General features: G+C 39.8%; 1 protein-coding gene and 1 non-coding gene across 3 annotated transcripts in view; one reads left to right on the top strand and one right to left on the bottom strand.

Moving 5' to 3' along the window:
- Positions 1–15,070, top strand: part of LOC124166817 (lachesin-like) — a 761,748-nt gene that overhangs the window by 703,438 nt on the left and 43,240 nt on the right. The window lies entirely within an intron of this gene.
- On the bottom strand, positions 10,273–10,345 carry Trnad-auc. Its single transcript has one exon. It is a non-coding gene; the product is annotated as a tRNA-Asp (tRNA).

The following is a 15,070-nucleotide window of genomic DNA, read 5'->3' as shown; positions in this document are numbered from 1 at the left end:
TAGGAATTAAGGCTAGGGGGGTTTAGGTGCAACTAATACCGGGTGTGTGGGGGTATGGAATACCTACCAGGATAAGCGGTAGGTAGGAGATTAATAAATTGCGTAATTTTAAGATAAATGGTTCAAAATGTTGAGTTTTACGGCTTTCTGAGGGATATTTTATTAATCCTTACACCATTCTATTAGTAATATCAATACAATTAAGTAAAATGGATTAAACTTAAAAAAATCTCTGAGAGCTCTGGGGGGGGGTTTATCCCCCAAAACCCCCCTCGCTGCGCCACTGTAGAAGTGTATGTTCAAGTATCAAATATGGGTATATATGCCTACCCATGAGTAATGATGCGGAAAAAAATACCTATTTACTTGTTAAAAACAATATTCCAGATTCAACGGTTATATTCCCTGACTTTCCAGAAGCAACGAATTACTACGAATTTTCAGATTTTTCCAGAAGGATAGCCAACCGGTCTCTCCTTCGCCTCGTTTCCTCACTAGGTCCTCTGCAACAGCCACAAGTCCTCTTCGCACACCAACAACAGCCTTTCCTCCCTCGCACAGAGAACGTTGATTGCGGTCGCTTTTGTACTATCTCCTCTTTCCACTCCATTTGAAAGGGATAAATATTCATGAGGGGGTCGGGAGGGGCGGCTGGCTGGATGGAGAGGAGAGGGAGGCTTAACGCCGCTTTCTTCCGCTAGGCAGCAGTTTAATCGCGGGTCTTCCCTCCCTGCAGCGCCAGAAAAGAAGAGTTGGACTGGAAGGAAAAAGAGCAAAGTAATTCTTTCACAGCCTTTCACACACACACACAAAGATCGTGAGCGACTGATGAGCGTGTAAGTCTAAATGTCTAACCCAATAATTAGGTCCTAAGTATTCACGGCGCGATTCGCTTTTTTTGACGATCCCTTCCCTCTCGCCATTTTTTCACATTTACTTTTTTTCGCTTGTTTTCTTTTTTTAATCCCTCGCTTCCAACTCTTCCCTTTGCTTCGCTCTAAATCAAGAGCACCCGCTTAAAATTCCACGGTGTCAACGGACAGATAAGTTTCAGCCGGCGGCAATTGTTCAATGGGTTGGAAATAAACCACATGCGTTAAAAAGGACTGGAATAGGTAGCGTGGAAATTGATAGAAGGAGTGGAAATTCCTCCCACGGTTTCCCATCGCCGGGGTCATTCATTGGCGCGAAAAAGAGAAACCTTTGAGGGGACGAATTTCCGTTGTCTCATCGTTAATTCATTTACCTCAGCACTTTTTAACATTTAAAACTTTCATGCGTAAACTTGACATGTCAGCACACGCTTTACCATGCAAACTTTATTATAAGTGAGTCTTCTAGCCCAAAGAGCGTGATTACAGCTATTAACCCTTTATGATCCAATGTTGCTTCTAAGCAATGTCAAAAATGTTTAAACTTTCAGCTCATTTTCGGAGATATCTAAACTAAATATTATTTTGTAGTGTAAATTTTAATGACGAAATATTTAGCTGCCGGGGTTAGTACCATTGAGTGTAAAATTTTCAAGTTTTCAAAATGAAAAATCTTGAAATTTCTTTTCTCCGATAAACAGCTCTGGGTTAACAGAAAGGGTTAACTGGTTGTACGCGTAATGCCACGCTTAAAACATTTTATTGCCAACGCACAAGGAGAGAATTTCACATTGAAGATAGGTGGATGATCATTGATAGCGGCTTCTATATATTTTGCAAAATATTTTTATTGATACCGTGCGGCAATTGCATACGAATATGGATATTAACGCATCTGGAGATTTGATCGTGCTCATTGAAATGTTTACATCATACATGCAATAAATAACAATACGTTTACAAGATGAAATTAGGAATCCCCAATAAAAATTAAACATGCATAAATATGAATAAAAATGTACCCCTACTTTTCCTAAATCGCAATTCTCCTCAAATTATTGCTGATGGTAAATGAGGCAAACGATTCAAAATACTCAAGGTATTTTCGAGGAATTTGATAAACGTTACAAAATTGTTCGGCTTTTTTGTCAATTTAGTAAGGACTTCACACAAAATTCAAAACTATAAGAAAAACCAAGACCAAAGTATCAGTTTAAGATAAAATTCCTAATTCAATAGAAATTTTAGATGTTATGAATTGAGTGTTACCGCAAATTCCAAATTTGGAACTAAAAAAATTATGCGAACATTTGGAAATAAATGTTACTTTAAAATGATAAAAATCGAAGTCTTATCCCTTTTCTTAAATAGGTGTTTATTCCACCAATGTCAAGGAGAGCACTGGAATCCACAAGTAAGGATTATTTTCCTAAACCTGAGAAATATTTTTATTAACCATACCTATTCTTAAAAGGAAATCGAAAATACTCGCAACCATTCTATCCCGATCTCTGATAGTATTTAATTATATTTGGGCTACGCAATAGGATGACCAATATTTTAAAGGTCATACAAAAACGTAAATGCATTTGAATTATATTCCATCCGTCATCCAAACCTCAGCAGTCTTCATGAATGCATGTTATTTTTACCAACTGAGTTAATTTTTCATTTTAAATTTAAATTTTTTAACTCTTTACGCCTTTTATTTCTAAGAGTATCCAAAAAAATGAAATAGTGGCTCAAGATTAAATAGTCAGAAGGGCAAGGAATAATTCCGATCCGTGGTATCTGGTTGAATTATTGAAGGGTTCACTAGACTGGAAAAGGCTTAACGAGTGAGGGGACACCCACAGTTACCCCCACACCCGACGGCAAGAGAAGTGAAACTCGTCGGAATTGGGGCAGCCGGTCGAAACCCTGGAATTCGTGGGTTGCCATGGAGAATGGTTGGGATACTTCCGCTTCAGGAACGAAATAGGAGGAAGAAGTAGTAACCGGGTACGCCTACTCACTGTTATTTTTGTCCTTCCAAAAAAACTAATGCTTCCACGATTTTCATTTGGCCGGAATCGGAAAAAAATTGAGAGGTACAGCAAAAATCGCTTCAAAATAAATTCAGTTTCCCTCAACACTGTTGGCCTTCCAAAAACACAAACCCCGCTGAGGAAACAATCGGACATAATTCCCCTTTCCTCATCCGGAACGTGCTTCGGGACATACAGGTATTTAAAAAAAACACGTATCCGTACGTCTGAGGAATAGCAATGAAACAACCAAAAACCTTCTCGTTGGAAATGAGAGTCCATGGAGACGATGATTTAGGAGTCCGCGCTCGCGAGGGAAGTTGCTGATTCCCTCCTCCTTTCCATCTCAGATAGTTTTGCAAAAGCTATCGATACATTTTCGATAGCCAGAGGCCAATTTTTTGCCTGTGACGTTTCCATTACGCAATTGGATAACAACGAGGAGCCTAAAGGATAGGTTATTTATTTATTTCAATTTAGATATAGAATAACAAAGTTTTATTATTTTTCCATTTCAAATATGGGGATATTAAAAATAAACACACATTATCCTAAAAATCTGACCGATCCGCTTCATTCGTATCGATAAAAATATTTTCTACTGTGTAACATCATCCAGGAAATTTCTCGTTGAATCACTAAACAAAATTTTGATTGGGAAGAGTAAAATTTTGAATATATGCGGCCATCTCGTCACAGACATGGTACGATTCATTAAAGTTTGGATATTAACAATGTGAAAGAATTTTACATTGTTATTGTTTCTAGGGAAAAGAAAATGATTTAATATGTATAGCGAGGGAGGAAAATTCTAATTTCGTAGATCAATGCGCCACTTGCATCCATGGCAGCACTCGAAATATTGATTACAGCCGTTATTAATAATAAGCAAATAATAGGTACGTGGCGGTCTGCGCCCACGTTTTCATCTGGATTTTCATTAAACGGCAAGCGAATACATCACGTTTTCAAGGATTTGATTTCAACTCTGGCAACTTACACAATTAATATTGAGGATGAGCGTTATCGGAAAAATCTGGAACGGCCCAAAAAAAATGAGCCGTGAAATTCGCCCATTAGAGATTATGCTGCCCTTCGCCAAGCTACCAACCCCTGTTGCCTCAAAGTTTGTGTCTTTCCATCCCATTTTTAGTAGCGAGGAGGAGAAATAAAAAAATTGATACACCACCCTAAAGGGCTTAGCGACGACCTCCCTCCACCTTTTATACGTACCCTTCCAATTATTTTTTTTTTTTTTCGCTTTATCTAGAAAACTGATAATTCCGATGGCGAGACAGGAGGAGGGCTTCAGTGGGGTAGAACCCCAGCCCCTATACGCCACCATTTTCGCGAGGGTGCGCCGCTGGGAGGGGAATAAAAGGAGCAGGCGTGAGGATACAAGGAAGCTTGGTCGCCATTAGCAACGGATGCAGGAGTCACGGCCGTCGTCGAATGGGCCATGGTGAAATGGAGCGTGTCAAAGAAGGCCGATTGGGAATCGATTTGGACCCATTCGACCGGGGGTAGACGCGACGTGGCATAGCGCACGGAGGGACTGGAGTGGATGGCGATGGAGAGAGAGGAGACGACGACGCGACGTTTCCTTTTGGACTCTCCTTCACTCCACGACTTCCCAACCAAATGCTCACATATCCCACCATCTACGAATTCCATCCTCCGCAAACTACATCAGAAATCCGCCTTTTTTCTTGCTTTTATAATTCAGCAATCATGAGTTTTGTCCGATACATTTTTCATCCGATGCTTTCTCCATCTTCCAAAATAAAATGGTAATAAATAAATTATTTTAACTTTCCTACATCAATAAATATACTTGCGCTGAAGGTTAATCTTTTTTATCAAGCCACTCGCATAAATTGAACAGCATTAGACTCTGACCTCGTCACCACTTACAATTAGTGTAGCTATATGGCCACGGGTCACTCTGAAGAAGCAAGATGATGTACTGACCCAAATATTTCACTGCATTAGTAAGGATTCCCACAAGAGCAACATACCTAAATATCTCAACAATCGCAAGCACACAGCGCAAATGAGTTAAAATAAAAGCCTTGGCGATTCTTTAAGCTTACCACTACCACAAGCGCAATTACTGTGTAAGTAGCCATCGTTAGAGTGTACTGAAGGCGGCTGAATAGGGTAGTTTCCTTCATAAAAGGAAACGAAAGGGATTAATTGCGATTCGTCACCAACCATTAGTGTATTCATAATATACAAATCATTTGGTTTTAGAAATACCGGTTTAGACGAATGGCAATGGTTAATTTTATCCTCATTTGAAAAAGGCCAGATTTCGATTTAGGCAATAAAAAAATGATAGGAAACCACCCTATTGTCCTCCGCGCACCAGCAACATGAATTGGCAGTCCACCTCCTTCTCTCTCTTCCCATTGCATACCTACTTACTTCCTGCTCTTTCTGCTAGGGCTGCGCGGCACATAAGATCATGGCACGAAATCAACATATTTAAATATTTCGGCTATCCGACACAGATATCTGACCATTGGTGATACTTGGTTGTCCGTTAAAATTTGTGACATATGGCCCAAAAATTAAAATTAAAATATCGAGCCCGACAAACATCGTGATGTGTCGCCCGAAAAATATCCGATAAAATGGTGTATCGTCCGATGCATCGAGACATTTCATGGGGAAGCGATTTCATTTTGGATGATACATCGTGAACATTTATCGGTAGGCGACTTATTACGAGTAGTAACACGATATTTGATCATGATACTTTTATCGGCCACCAAGCCTAACGTTCCGGTATCAGTTACCATAATCGCCGATTACCGATATCTTCAGAGTTATCGCACATTGAATGTTGAATGTGCTCTTCTCTCTCTCTCTCTCTCTCTCCGCCCCCCCTTTCCTATTCCCGCACTCACATTCCTTCATTCATTCGTCGACTTCTCCTCACTCTCTGCCTCGCTTCCATTCTCCATTTCCTTGAAAATCCCGGTCGCAAACCTTCTGTCGTTGCACGCAAAATTGCGATTCGCTCTCAAATCGCCAATCGTCAAATAGGCGTCCGTCGTGGAGATAGCTGATGCCCCATCCAACTGAAAATTCGATTGGTTGACCCATTAGATCCCGCGCCATGCAATTCGCACAGCAAGCACACGCGAGACGATGACGAGGAGCCAAGTGACTTTTATGCGCGCAAATTACCAAAGTTTGCGGGGTATTGTCGTTACCATGGTTTATTAAGGCCTACCAACGGTCAAAAAACCTCGAGAAATGTGAGGATTTCCAAATATGTAATGTTGACCACAGCTTCCAACCACCATGACTGTAATGCCGATTTTCATTCGCTGCGTTCAAAAAGTAGTAACATCAAAAATAATAACACCACGTCACACATTCACCTACATCTACATAATACCCCGCAAGCCATTCTCAATTGTTCAAGCAATCTAAGCCTAGCGCGCAGCCTCCGAGTCTCCAATGGCTCCCAGCCTAATTCGCTTAACATCTGGGTAACGCTGTATGTACGCCCGTAGCAGTTTTTGACGAAACGCGCAGCCTGTCTTTGTATTTTATTCAGTTCGCGGATTAAGTCTTTCTGCACCGGATCCCATACGCTCGCTGCATATTCAAGGTGCGGACGGACGAGTGTGAAATAGCACCTTTCTTTCACTTTCTCATCCGAAAATTTTCCCACATTACGCTTGACGAATCCTAATTGCTTCAGGGCTATGCCGCAAATATTCCTTATATATGTTCCCCATAAGAGGTTAGAGGTTATCGTAACTCCTAGGTACTTCACTTCGTCTGTTGCCTTTATGTTAATACCATCCACTGCATAAACATGGCTATAGTTGGAATAATTCCGCAAGAAATGTACCGCCATGCATTTGCTCAGATTAAGTTCGAGTCCGCACTCTTGGCTCCACAAATGAACGTGGTCTAATTCCGATAATAGAATTTCATACCCAGAGTGAATACTAATTCCTCGATAGATGACAGCGTCGTCAGCAAATATACGTCTTTTACTGCTAATCCGGGAGCAGATATCATTAATATACATAATGAAAAACAGGGAGCCGATTACGCTTCCTTGTGGAACACCTGATGTAACTTTTACAACATCAGAGCTAATTCCGTAAAGAACTACTTTTTGTTTACGATCACTGTGAAATTCGCGTATCCAGTTTACAACTGTTTCGTTTAATCCGCATGACTATAGTTTATATAAAAGTTTAGTGTGAGGTACAGTGTCGAAAGCTTTCTTAAAATCTAGAAATAATGCGTCAACTTGCCTTTTCGATTCACCAGATTTTAAAACGTCGTGAAGAAAGAGCGCGAGCTGTGTTGCGCATGATCTACCTTTTTGAAATCCGTACTGACAGCCATGGAGGAATACGGCTGTCCAAGAAAGTCATGATACTGCTAAAGACGATATGCTCAAGTATCTTGCCTGTAATTGATGTTAACGAGACTGGATGATAGTTGCCTGGGTCATGTTTGTTTCCTTTTTTGAATTTGGGTGTAACGCTTGCAATTTTCCAGTCTAGTGGCGACTTTCCTTCCGATAGTGAGTTCTTTAATATCATCTCTACGTAAGTGCAATCTGTGGAGCTGACTCCTTGAGGACACGCGCGGGGATTCCCTCCGGATCCGGAGATTTACTATTTTTAATCGATTTTAGTTGTTTAGTTATCCCATCACCTTTTATAGATATTTCTTCCGTCGATTCCTCAGAGTATGAGAAGTCTAAATTCAATTGAGTATCGTCAGTAGTGTATACGCTTTCGAAGTGAGAAAAAGTGAGAAAAAAAGTTAGCTTTGTCAATATTTTCGGTGACAAGTTTACCATCTTTATCAAATAACGAATCTACGGTTGAATGTTTTCCCTGAAGCCCTCTCGCGTAAGACCAAAAACATTGTTAGTCACAGAGATCTGCAAGCCAAGACAGATATTTTATTTAAAAATCTCTCACTCAGTATTTCAACCCGACGTTATTTTGGACAGAAGAGGGGAAATTGCTCCCCGAAGTAGGACTCAGGTAAGTGAAATGCACACATTCGGGGAATGGGTTTTTGGGGCATTTCCTCTCCTTGGACCAACTCGCACTGTAAAGGTTTCTGTTTGGGATGCCGATTGGCTTTTGAGGCGTGTAAAGGATTTTAAGCGGAGATCCTTCGAACGCTCTGAAACCAAGCAGTCCGCGCCCGCGGATAATGTGTGGATTTTAATGGTTATATCTTATCAAAAAAGTAAAATCGGCAAGGAATATATTATCTCAGAACATTACGTACGATCCACTCCTGGATAGAACTATTGCATAAATTTACGAAGATAATTTTGAATTAATCGAATATTTATTCCACTAGCTACACTCTATTGAAGTAAATTCATGGTCATCGAATGATGTAATGGAAATTCGACGAAAGAAAATAAAATATTAATGTTCATGTAATTCTCTACTCTTTCAAATGTAGTTCAAAGGTAACAATTTCATGGTAGAGACAGAGAAGGATTTGAAAAAATTTCTGGTTATTATGGGTAGAGTGGGGTAGATATTAGCCGAAAATAAACACAAAGAAAACCAAGATAGTAGTGTGAAGTAGAGAAGAAGTCAAGGCTAACATTAAAATAGGAAAGCAAACACTGGAGGCGGTGGATGAATTCTATTATTTGAGAAGCCGGATAACTAAAGATGGGAGAAGCAAGAAAGAAATTATAAGCAGAATAGCCCAGGCGAAGAGAGCATTCCACCAAAAAAATATCTACTTGTGGATGGAAAAACATAAACATTTAAACATAGCATATGGGAAACGGTTTATCATGTATATCATTACAGAAAGGCCTTTTTCAGCCATTCCGTTTACGCTCCGTTAATACTGCACTTACAGTGATAAATGAGGATTCATTTTAAACGCTGAATCACCGACTTCTGACGATAAACACAATCTCAACCTCAAATTTTACGATTTACCAATTATTTGACTTATTTCGATTTTTCCATGTCGATTACTCGCTCAATGCATATCGAATCCACGCAAGAAATTTTGTAAATTGCGTATCATTATTCAGTAACAGACGCCATGATTGTTCCTACAGGTACCAAACTCTCTCGCCTGAATTCTATTAATATTTTGAAGATTTTCGCAAGATTACAAGTGCAGATAAAGTACTGTATGATATATCTTCTTCTCTATTACACCGTTTACTCAACACACGCACTTATTCCCTGAAAGCGTAAAAGTGGGGAATTTTCGCCCGGGTCAGAACTTATAATATTTGGAGAATGCTTCTCTAGGGAAGTGAGGCATGGACAATGACAGTCTGGAAGAAATGATGAGGATCAAATCAATCGACCAAGTAAGTAACAAGGAAAATCTAAGAAGAGTAGAGAGAAGAGAAGCCTCGTGAAAACCGTGACAAGAAGACGTAAATACCTCATAGGCTATATATTTAAACATGATGGTATGATGAAGATAACCTCCCAGGGACAAGTAGACGGCAAGAACGGAAAAGGAAGACTTCGAATGAAATATATGGAACAGGTAAAGAAGGATGCGAAAGAGAAGAAATACGTAGTCATGAAAAGATGAGCTGATAATAGGAGAATTGAGTGGAGAGCAGCATCGAATCGACTTTGGGATTGTTGACGAGTGATGGAGCGGAATGATAGCATATCTCAAGAGTTTAGGCTCACAAATACCATATTCACTGTGGAATTATGGGCCACAGCACTGAATTTAATGCCTTTGATTGGAAAATATTGCATTCATCTTTATGATTTCACCATTTTCAGCAGTCGTCTAATTTAATTGCAGAAGAGAGTTGGATATTTACAAAGTTCAATGATGCTTCAATTGTGAGCGAAGCGCTTTTGCTTATAATTATTATTATACATTTATTTGTGTGTTATATTATTTATCTTTTTCATAAGTTCTCTCAAACAAATAAACCCAAATATTTTCTCATCTCTGTTAAAGAAATTCGTGAAATTCCTAACAAAAATTTACCTTCCATATCGAACGCGAAACTTAAATTTGAATTTAAGCGATGGGAAAAACTGTCCTGGAATATTCTCGCAATGTAAAATAACAATAGGGTTTTGCTATTGTTCGTTTTCCTTATAACCCAAGGACACCGCCACAGCAGCTCTTTGTCTGTTTGATTTTTGTCCCAATCCAACATTTAGCTAGTCTTTTTCCTTCTTCCCAGCGGCAGAAAACGTTTTCCTTTCCCGAAAGTGATCCCTTACCATTGCCAGCAGTCGTCTAATTTAACTGCTGAAAAGAGCACTGCAGAAACAAGTGACTTTGTACGCAGTCACGCGCACGGATGCAAAGTTAAATACACTAACGGATGAAGTTCGCCATGTAAAAGTACATGACTTAGCCGGGATTCGAACCCGGATCTCCCGATTGATGGTCAGGTGTGTTAGCCAGTTACACCACCAAACCATTTTCTCAGAGAAAACTTCGGGATGGGTTTTACCGAACATGATGCCGACGTCACAATTATTTTTTGGACGTCACATTATTATTTTTTCACAGCGAACTTCATCCGTTGGTGAATTTAAAATTTTCTGATAAGAGTTCCATTTAATTTTGATTATTTTATATGAGAATTTATTGGAGAGCTCCCTCGAACCAATCTTAAGTCTGTGATGAATACGATGATGAAGTGATTTATCGGACCCACAACTTTTCAATGCCATTCCTCGTAATTGCCACTAAAATATCGCAAATTATTGGCAAAAAAATAGTGGATCGCTCTTCCCCAATCGTTCTGCTGCTCCGAACATTTCTGGAATCCGATGAAAGGGCGGCGAAGGGGAAGAGACATCTCCTGGATTCCCTGCGAATTAAATGTACGCCGCGACGCCCACTTACTTGAGCTAATGTGAAAAATAAATTCCATTTTTCATCGGAATGAACGCCACGTTTTGTCTTTTTCCCTCCATTGCCCTCGTGTCCGACATGACACACTTCTTTGAGGTGGGTGGGGACATTCATAGAAATATTCGTCAGAAGTATTCACCAGGAAAAATTAAAATCACTTATTCATAGAAATGGCGGCATGTCAATGGCTAAAGCAAGCTTTTTTCTCTTAGTGGGGGTTAGGTTATTCGGCGTAAGTTTTCTTCTAATAATTTTTGCAAGAATTTTACATTTCATAATTCTGATGTTATTTCACGCGACGACTAATTTGTAGACATTTTCCGAGCGACAGAACTTTAGCTTGTATATTACTTACTAGATACATCTTCCGATAAATCTACTATGTTACGACTTATCTCACTTTATCATGAGAGCGACGGGCGATGTGTGCATATTTTAGAGCTAAAATCAAGAAAATTAATTAATTAACTTTACTTACAAATCCACCTTTAATTTCAATATAAATTAAAAATCCGTATAAATAAATTTATTGTAACCCATTAGTAATCATAGTATGGCGGTAAGTCTGCATTCTTCACCTAAATCACCTCATAAATATCTGCAGTGTAATCAATAAAGATATTTTCAATGTCAATCAATATTTTCAAAATTTCCAGCTCCTACCTATTTAATTCATATAATATAAATAATCTTGGTTTGAATACAGCTATTTCCAATAAATTTTCCACACTGATGTGAAAGTAAATCAGAACACACTCATTACCTTGTACTTTTATTGAATTGGCAATCAAAACACTAAAAATAGAATTGATTGTTTGAGGCGTAACTTGGTGAAATCGATTCATTATTAAAATTAAAAAGAAGTACTTTGTGCTTTCACATTAATATTTATTCACAAATTTACGACCACGGTTTCAACATTAGACGTCATCATGAGGTGACGACGACCCACGACCTGATGATGACGTCTAACGTTGAAACCATGGTCGTAAATTTGTGAATAAATATTAATGTGAAAGCACAAAGTTCTTCTTTTTAATTTTAATACTAAAAATAGAATTGGAGATCGATTCTGTTACATGTATGCAGGCAATTTTATAACCTACCGATGCATAATTGAATTGTTAAACCACTCAAGTAATGAGAGCGCAAATGGGGATGGAGAACAAATATAAGGTTCGGTACCCCAATCCATAATGTGTCGTCAAAACTGGAGCGCTGAATCTTCCTCGTAAACATGATTTCCCTTCTCATCATGACACTGAAGTATTTATCAACAACGCCTCTGTCACGGGAATAACGCTTCGCTTGCATATCGGTAAACCCATACGAGACTGAGGTAGATATTAGCATTTTCGGATTTCAGAGCTCCTTTACGGAACACATTAGGGTGGTTTCATATAATTTTAAATTGCCTAAATCGAAAGATTATTACTCCTGGTGTACGCATTTCACGCTCTAATATTTCCCTATGACGATATCCATTTTTCGCGATTAAATGAAAAGTGAAAATTTTCAAGCGCGCGAAAACGAGACGGCTAAGTAGGAATGCTGGGAAAAGTCCATGTGACGTATTTCTGGTTCCAGCTGTCGGCTTGTGGGGTGACCTTGGGACAAAGCTTGAACGCTTATACGACGCAGGCTGCTAGCAGGTAGCGGAGTACCCTGCTAGCAGGTAACGCATGGCTTAAATAAGGATTATTATTCCCCTATCAAACGAAGGAAACTTTCCGACCTTAGGCAGTTCTAATGGGTGATTATTAAGAGATGTTTCCCCGAGCTCTGTGCCTCATGCATGAATTGGTAATATCAGACGATGAAAAACTCCTATCTACTCGTATAGAAACTAGGTCCCTGTGACGTCACGTGGAGCGGAATCGCACGGGCGCTAATCTGGCCTTTTTCAAATGAGGTTAAAATTGACCATTCGTCTAAACTGGGATTTGTAAAGCCAAATAATTTGTATATTATGAATACACTAATGGTGGGTAAGGAATCACTATGAATGCATTTCTTTTTCTTTGATGAAGGAAACTACCCTATTACAACCGTCTCCATAGCAAGGATTATAAATGGCCCTGGGCGGACGCACTACCTGAAGGTGATCCACATTGAATGCTGCGCTCTCCTGAGAATATGTATTTGCTGATGGCTGAGCAACCGGAGACGCAAAATGAGTGCCGCGCATTGCCGAAATGAATGAAAGAAAATGAATGCAAGTGTGCGGGTTTGCTGTTCACGCTCCAGTTGTTTGGGTGCAGGCGCATCATTTCTGGGAAAGGGATTAGCGCGGGAAAGCCGTTGAGGTTTAAGGCGACAGCGAGGCAAACCTTAATGAAACTGCTCGGCAATGTTGCTAATACCTGCCGCCGCCGGGTGTAATTACTACACAGCTTGATTCCCGGAATGACTCGCATATTCATTCTCATGTAGCAGTTGTGATCGCGGAGCGTTAACTTAAAGCCCTGTCCTAATTGAAACCTGAATACGTGGCGTGCTTGTATTGGGCACATACCGACCGTCGTTACCGAAGCGCGTGTTCTGAACTTCATTTCGAGTAGCTTTGCGCAAGATAGGGTTTATGACACCCCTGCAACATCACACGTACTCTTCGTCTCATATACATACGAAATGGCTGGTTAACACCGATCGCGACGTCATCATTTGAACGCCTAAAGTTAATCAAGGCTTTCCTCACGTGAAACAGATATCGCAGAAACTATAGAAGTTACAAGAAATTAAATACATTTATGACATTTTATATAGTGCGGAGAAAATTCAAACTCATAATATTTGCGTCACCATTCAAATGAGCTGCCAAAATTATTATAGAAACCAAAATTTGTTTATCGTCCATCGGATGATAACTCTCGATTATAAGTATTTTACACGTAAGTACTGAAATTGTTTAAACGCCAAAAGCGATATTCTGACAATAATAAAGCTAGTCACGACTTACCACCGTTAAAAGATATGTAAGCCTTATTTGGTACTAGCGTAATTCTTACTCCTGTGGGTATTTATAGTTTGAAATTCTGTTATATCTGAATTGATGACGAAAAGAGTCCATTCACGCGAAAAATGGTTCAATATCATAACCGGAGAGAATAATGAAATTGTAATTATGAAATGAAGCGTAACCAAATATTTTCAACATTTTGTTCGATTATTATGTGTCTGGTGGTGTAGAAAACTTATGCGTTCTCACATTCGAATAATCCACTTAAAAACGAACGCGGCGAATCCGCTCACATACCTACTCCCAGTCGTCATTCATTCACCACCACACTCATTCCTATCCATTGAAAGTGCTTCACAATTCACCGCATTTGACATTTTTACGACATCCACCCTAAGCTCCAAAACTTTAAAGACACACTTACTAGCAAGAGGTCCAGAATTCCATCCCGTCACAGATAAGCCTCGTGTGAGGAAAAAGCGATCCCTGCTGAAACGGAGAATCAACGGGAGTTTTTGAAGAGATTTAAAAGGCAATTCTCAGCAGTTGTTGCAGTGAACGGATCCAAACTGCTTGCCGAAGAGGTCGCCATGGAAGCCAAGGGTCGGGCAGGTACAAGAAAAATCCTAAAGACACGCTCGCCCCAAAATCTCTCCCGCAGTCCGAAAACTTCCTCCGGGACAAAATTCAATCTCACGCTGTTTTCACTTCCTCCTTGAACTCCTCTGCGAAGACTCCTCACTCGGCCTCAATCTGCTTCCCCTTTCACACTCACTCCCTTTCCCAAGCTGCTTTTACAACCACCTACATATCCTAGAGCCTTTGATCTCGAGTCTTCTTTGGTATACTTTACGTAAAACAGAGGAACTCTTTAAATAAAAAAAAACTCTTTCAAAATTTCTACAACACATTTTAGTGCATTTTCCCTGTAAACTGATGACCGTGTTTATCGTTTCAGGAGTTACAACCCTGGCTTATAAATCACACATATTCTATCTCTTGTCCACATTATCCGCTCAAATGGAGCTACAGCTATTCAACGTCGCAACGATAGGTTTGATACGGAAGATGCCAGCGGTACTTAACTAAGTGAACGCCTTCTGAAATAACTCTACCATCTTCATCGACAAAACTATAAGAAATCTAATCTCTTTACTAAATTTTAGATTCCTCACAGTCACGATCTCCTCCCAAGGGAAGCCTCCGGAAATTGAGAGCAAACGATACTCCCTCATTGATTGAAGGTTGGGTGGGAATTTGTGAGTCCAGACTTGCCTTCCAGAATGTAATAACCGGGAGAAGAAGGAGGCACAGGCGCGTAAATT

The sequence above is a fragment of the Ischnura elegans genome, chromosome 10, assembly GCF_921293095.1.
Source record: "Ischnura elegans chromosome 10, ioIscEleg1.1, whole genome shotgun sequence".
NCBI classification, from domain to species: domain Eukaryota; kingdom Metazoa; phylum Arthropoda; class Insecta; order Odonata; family Coenagrionidae; genus Ischnura; species Ischnura elegans.
This window is presented reverse-complemented; position numbering and strand designations above follow the sequence as displayed.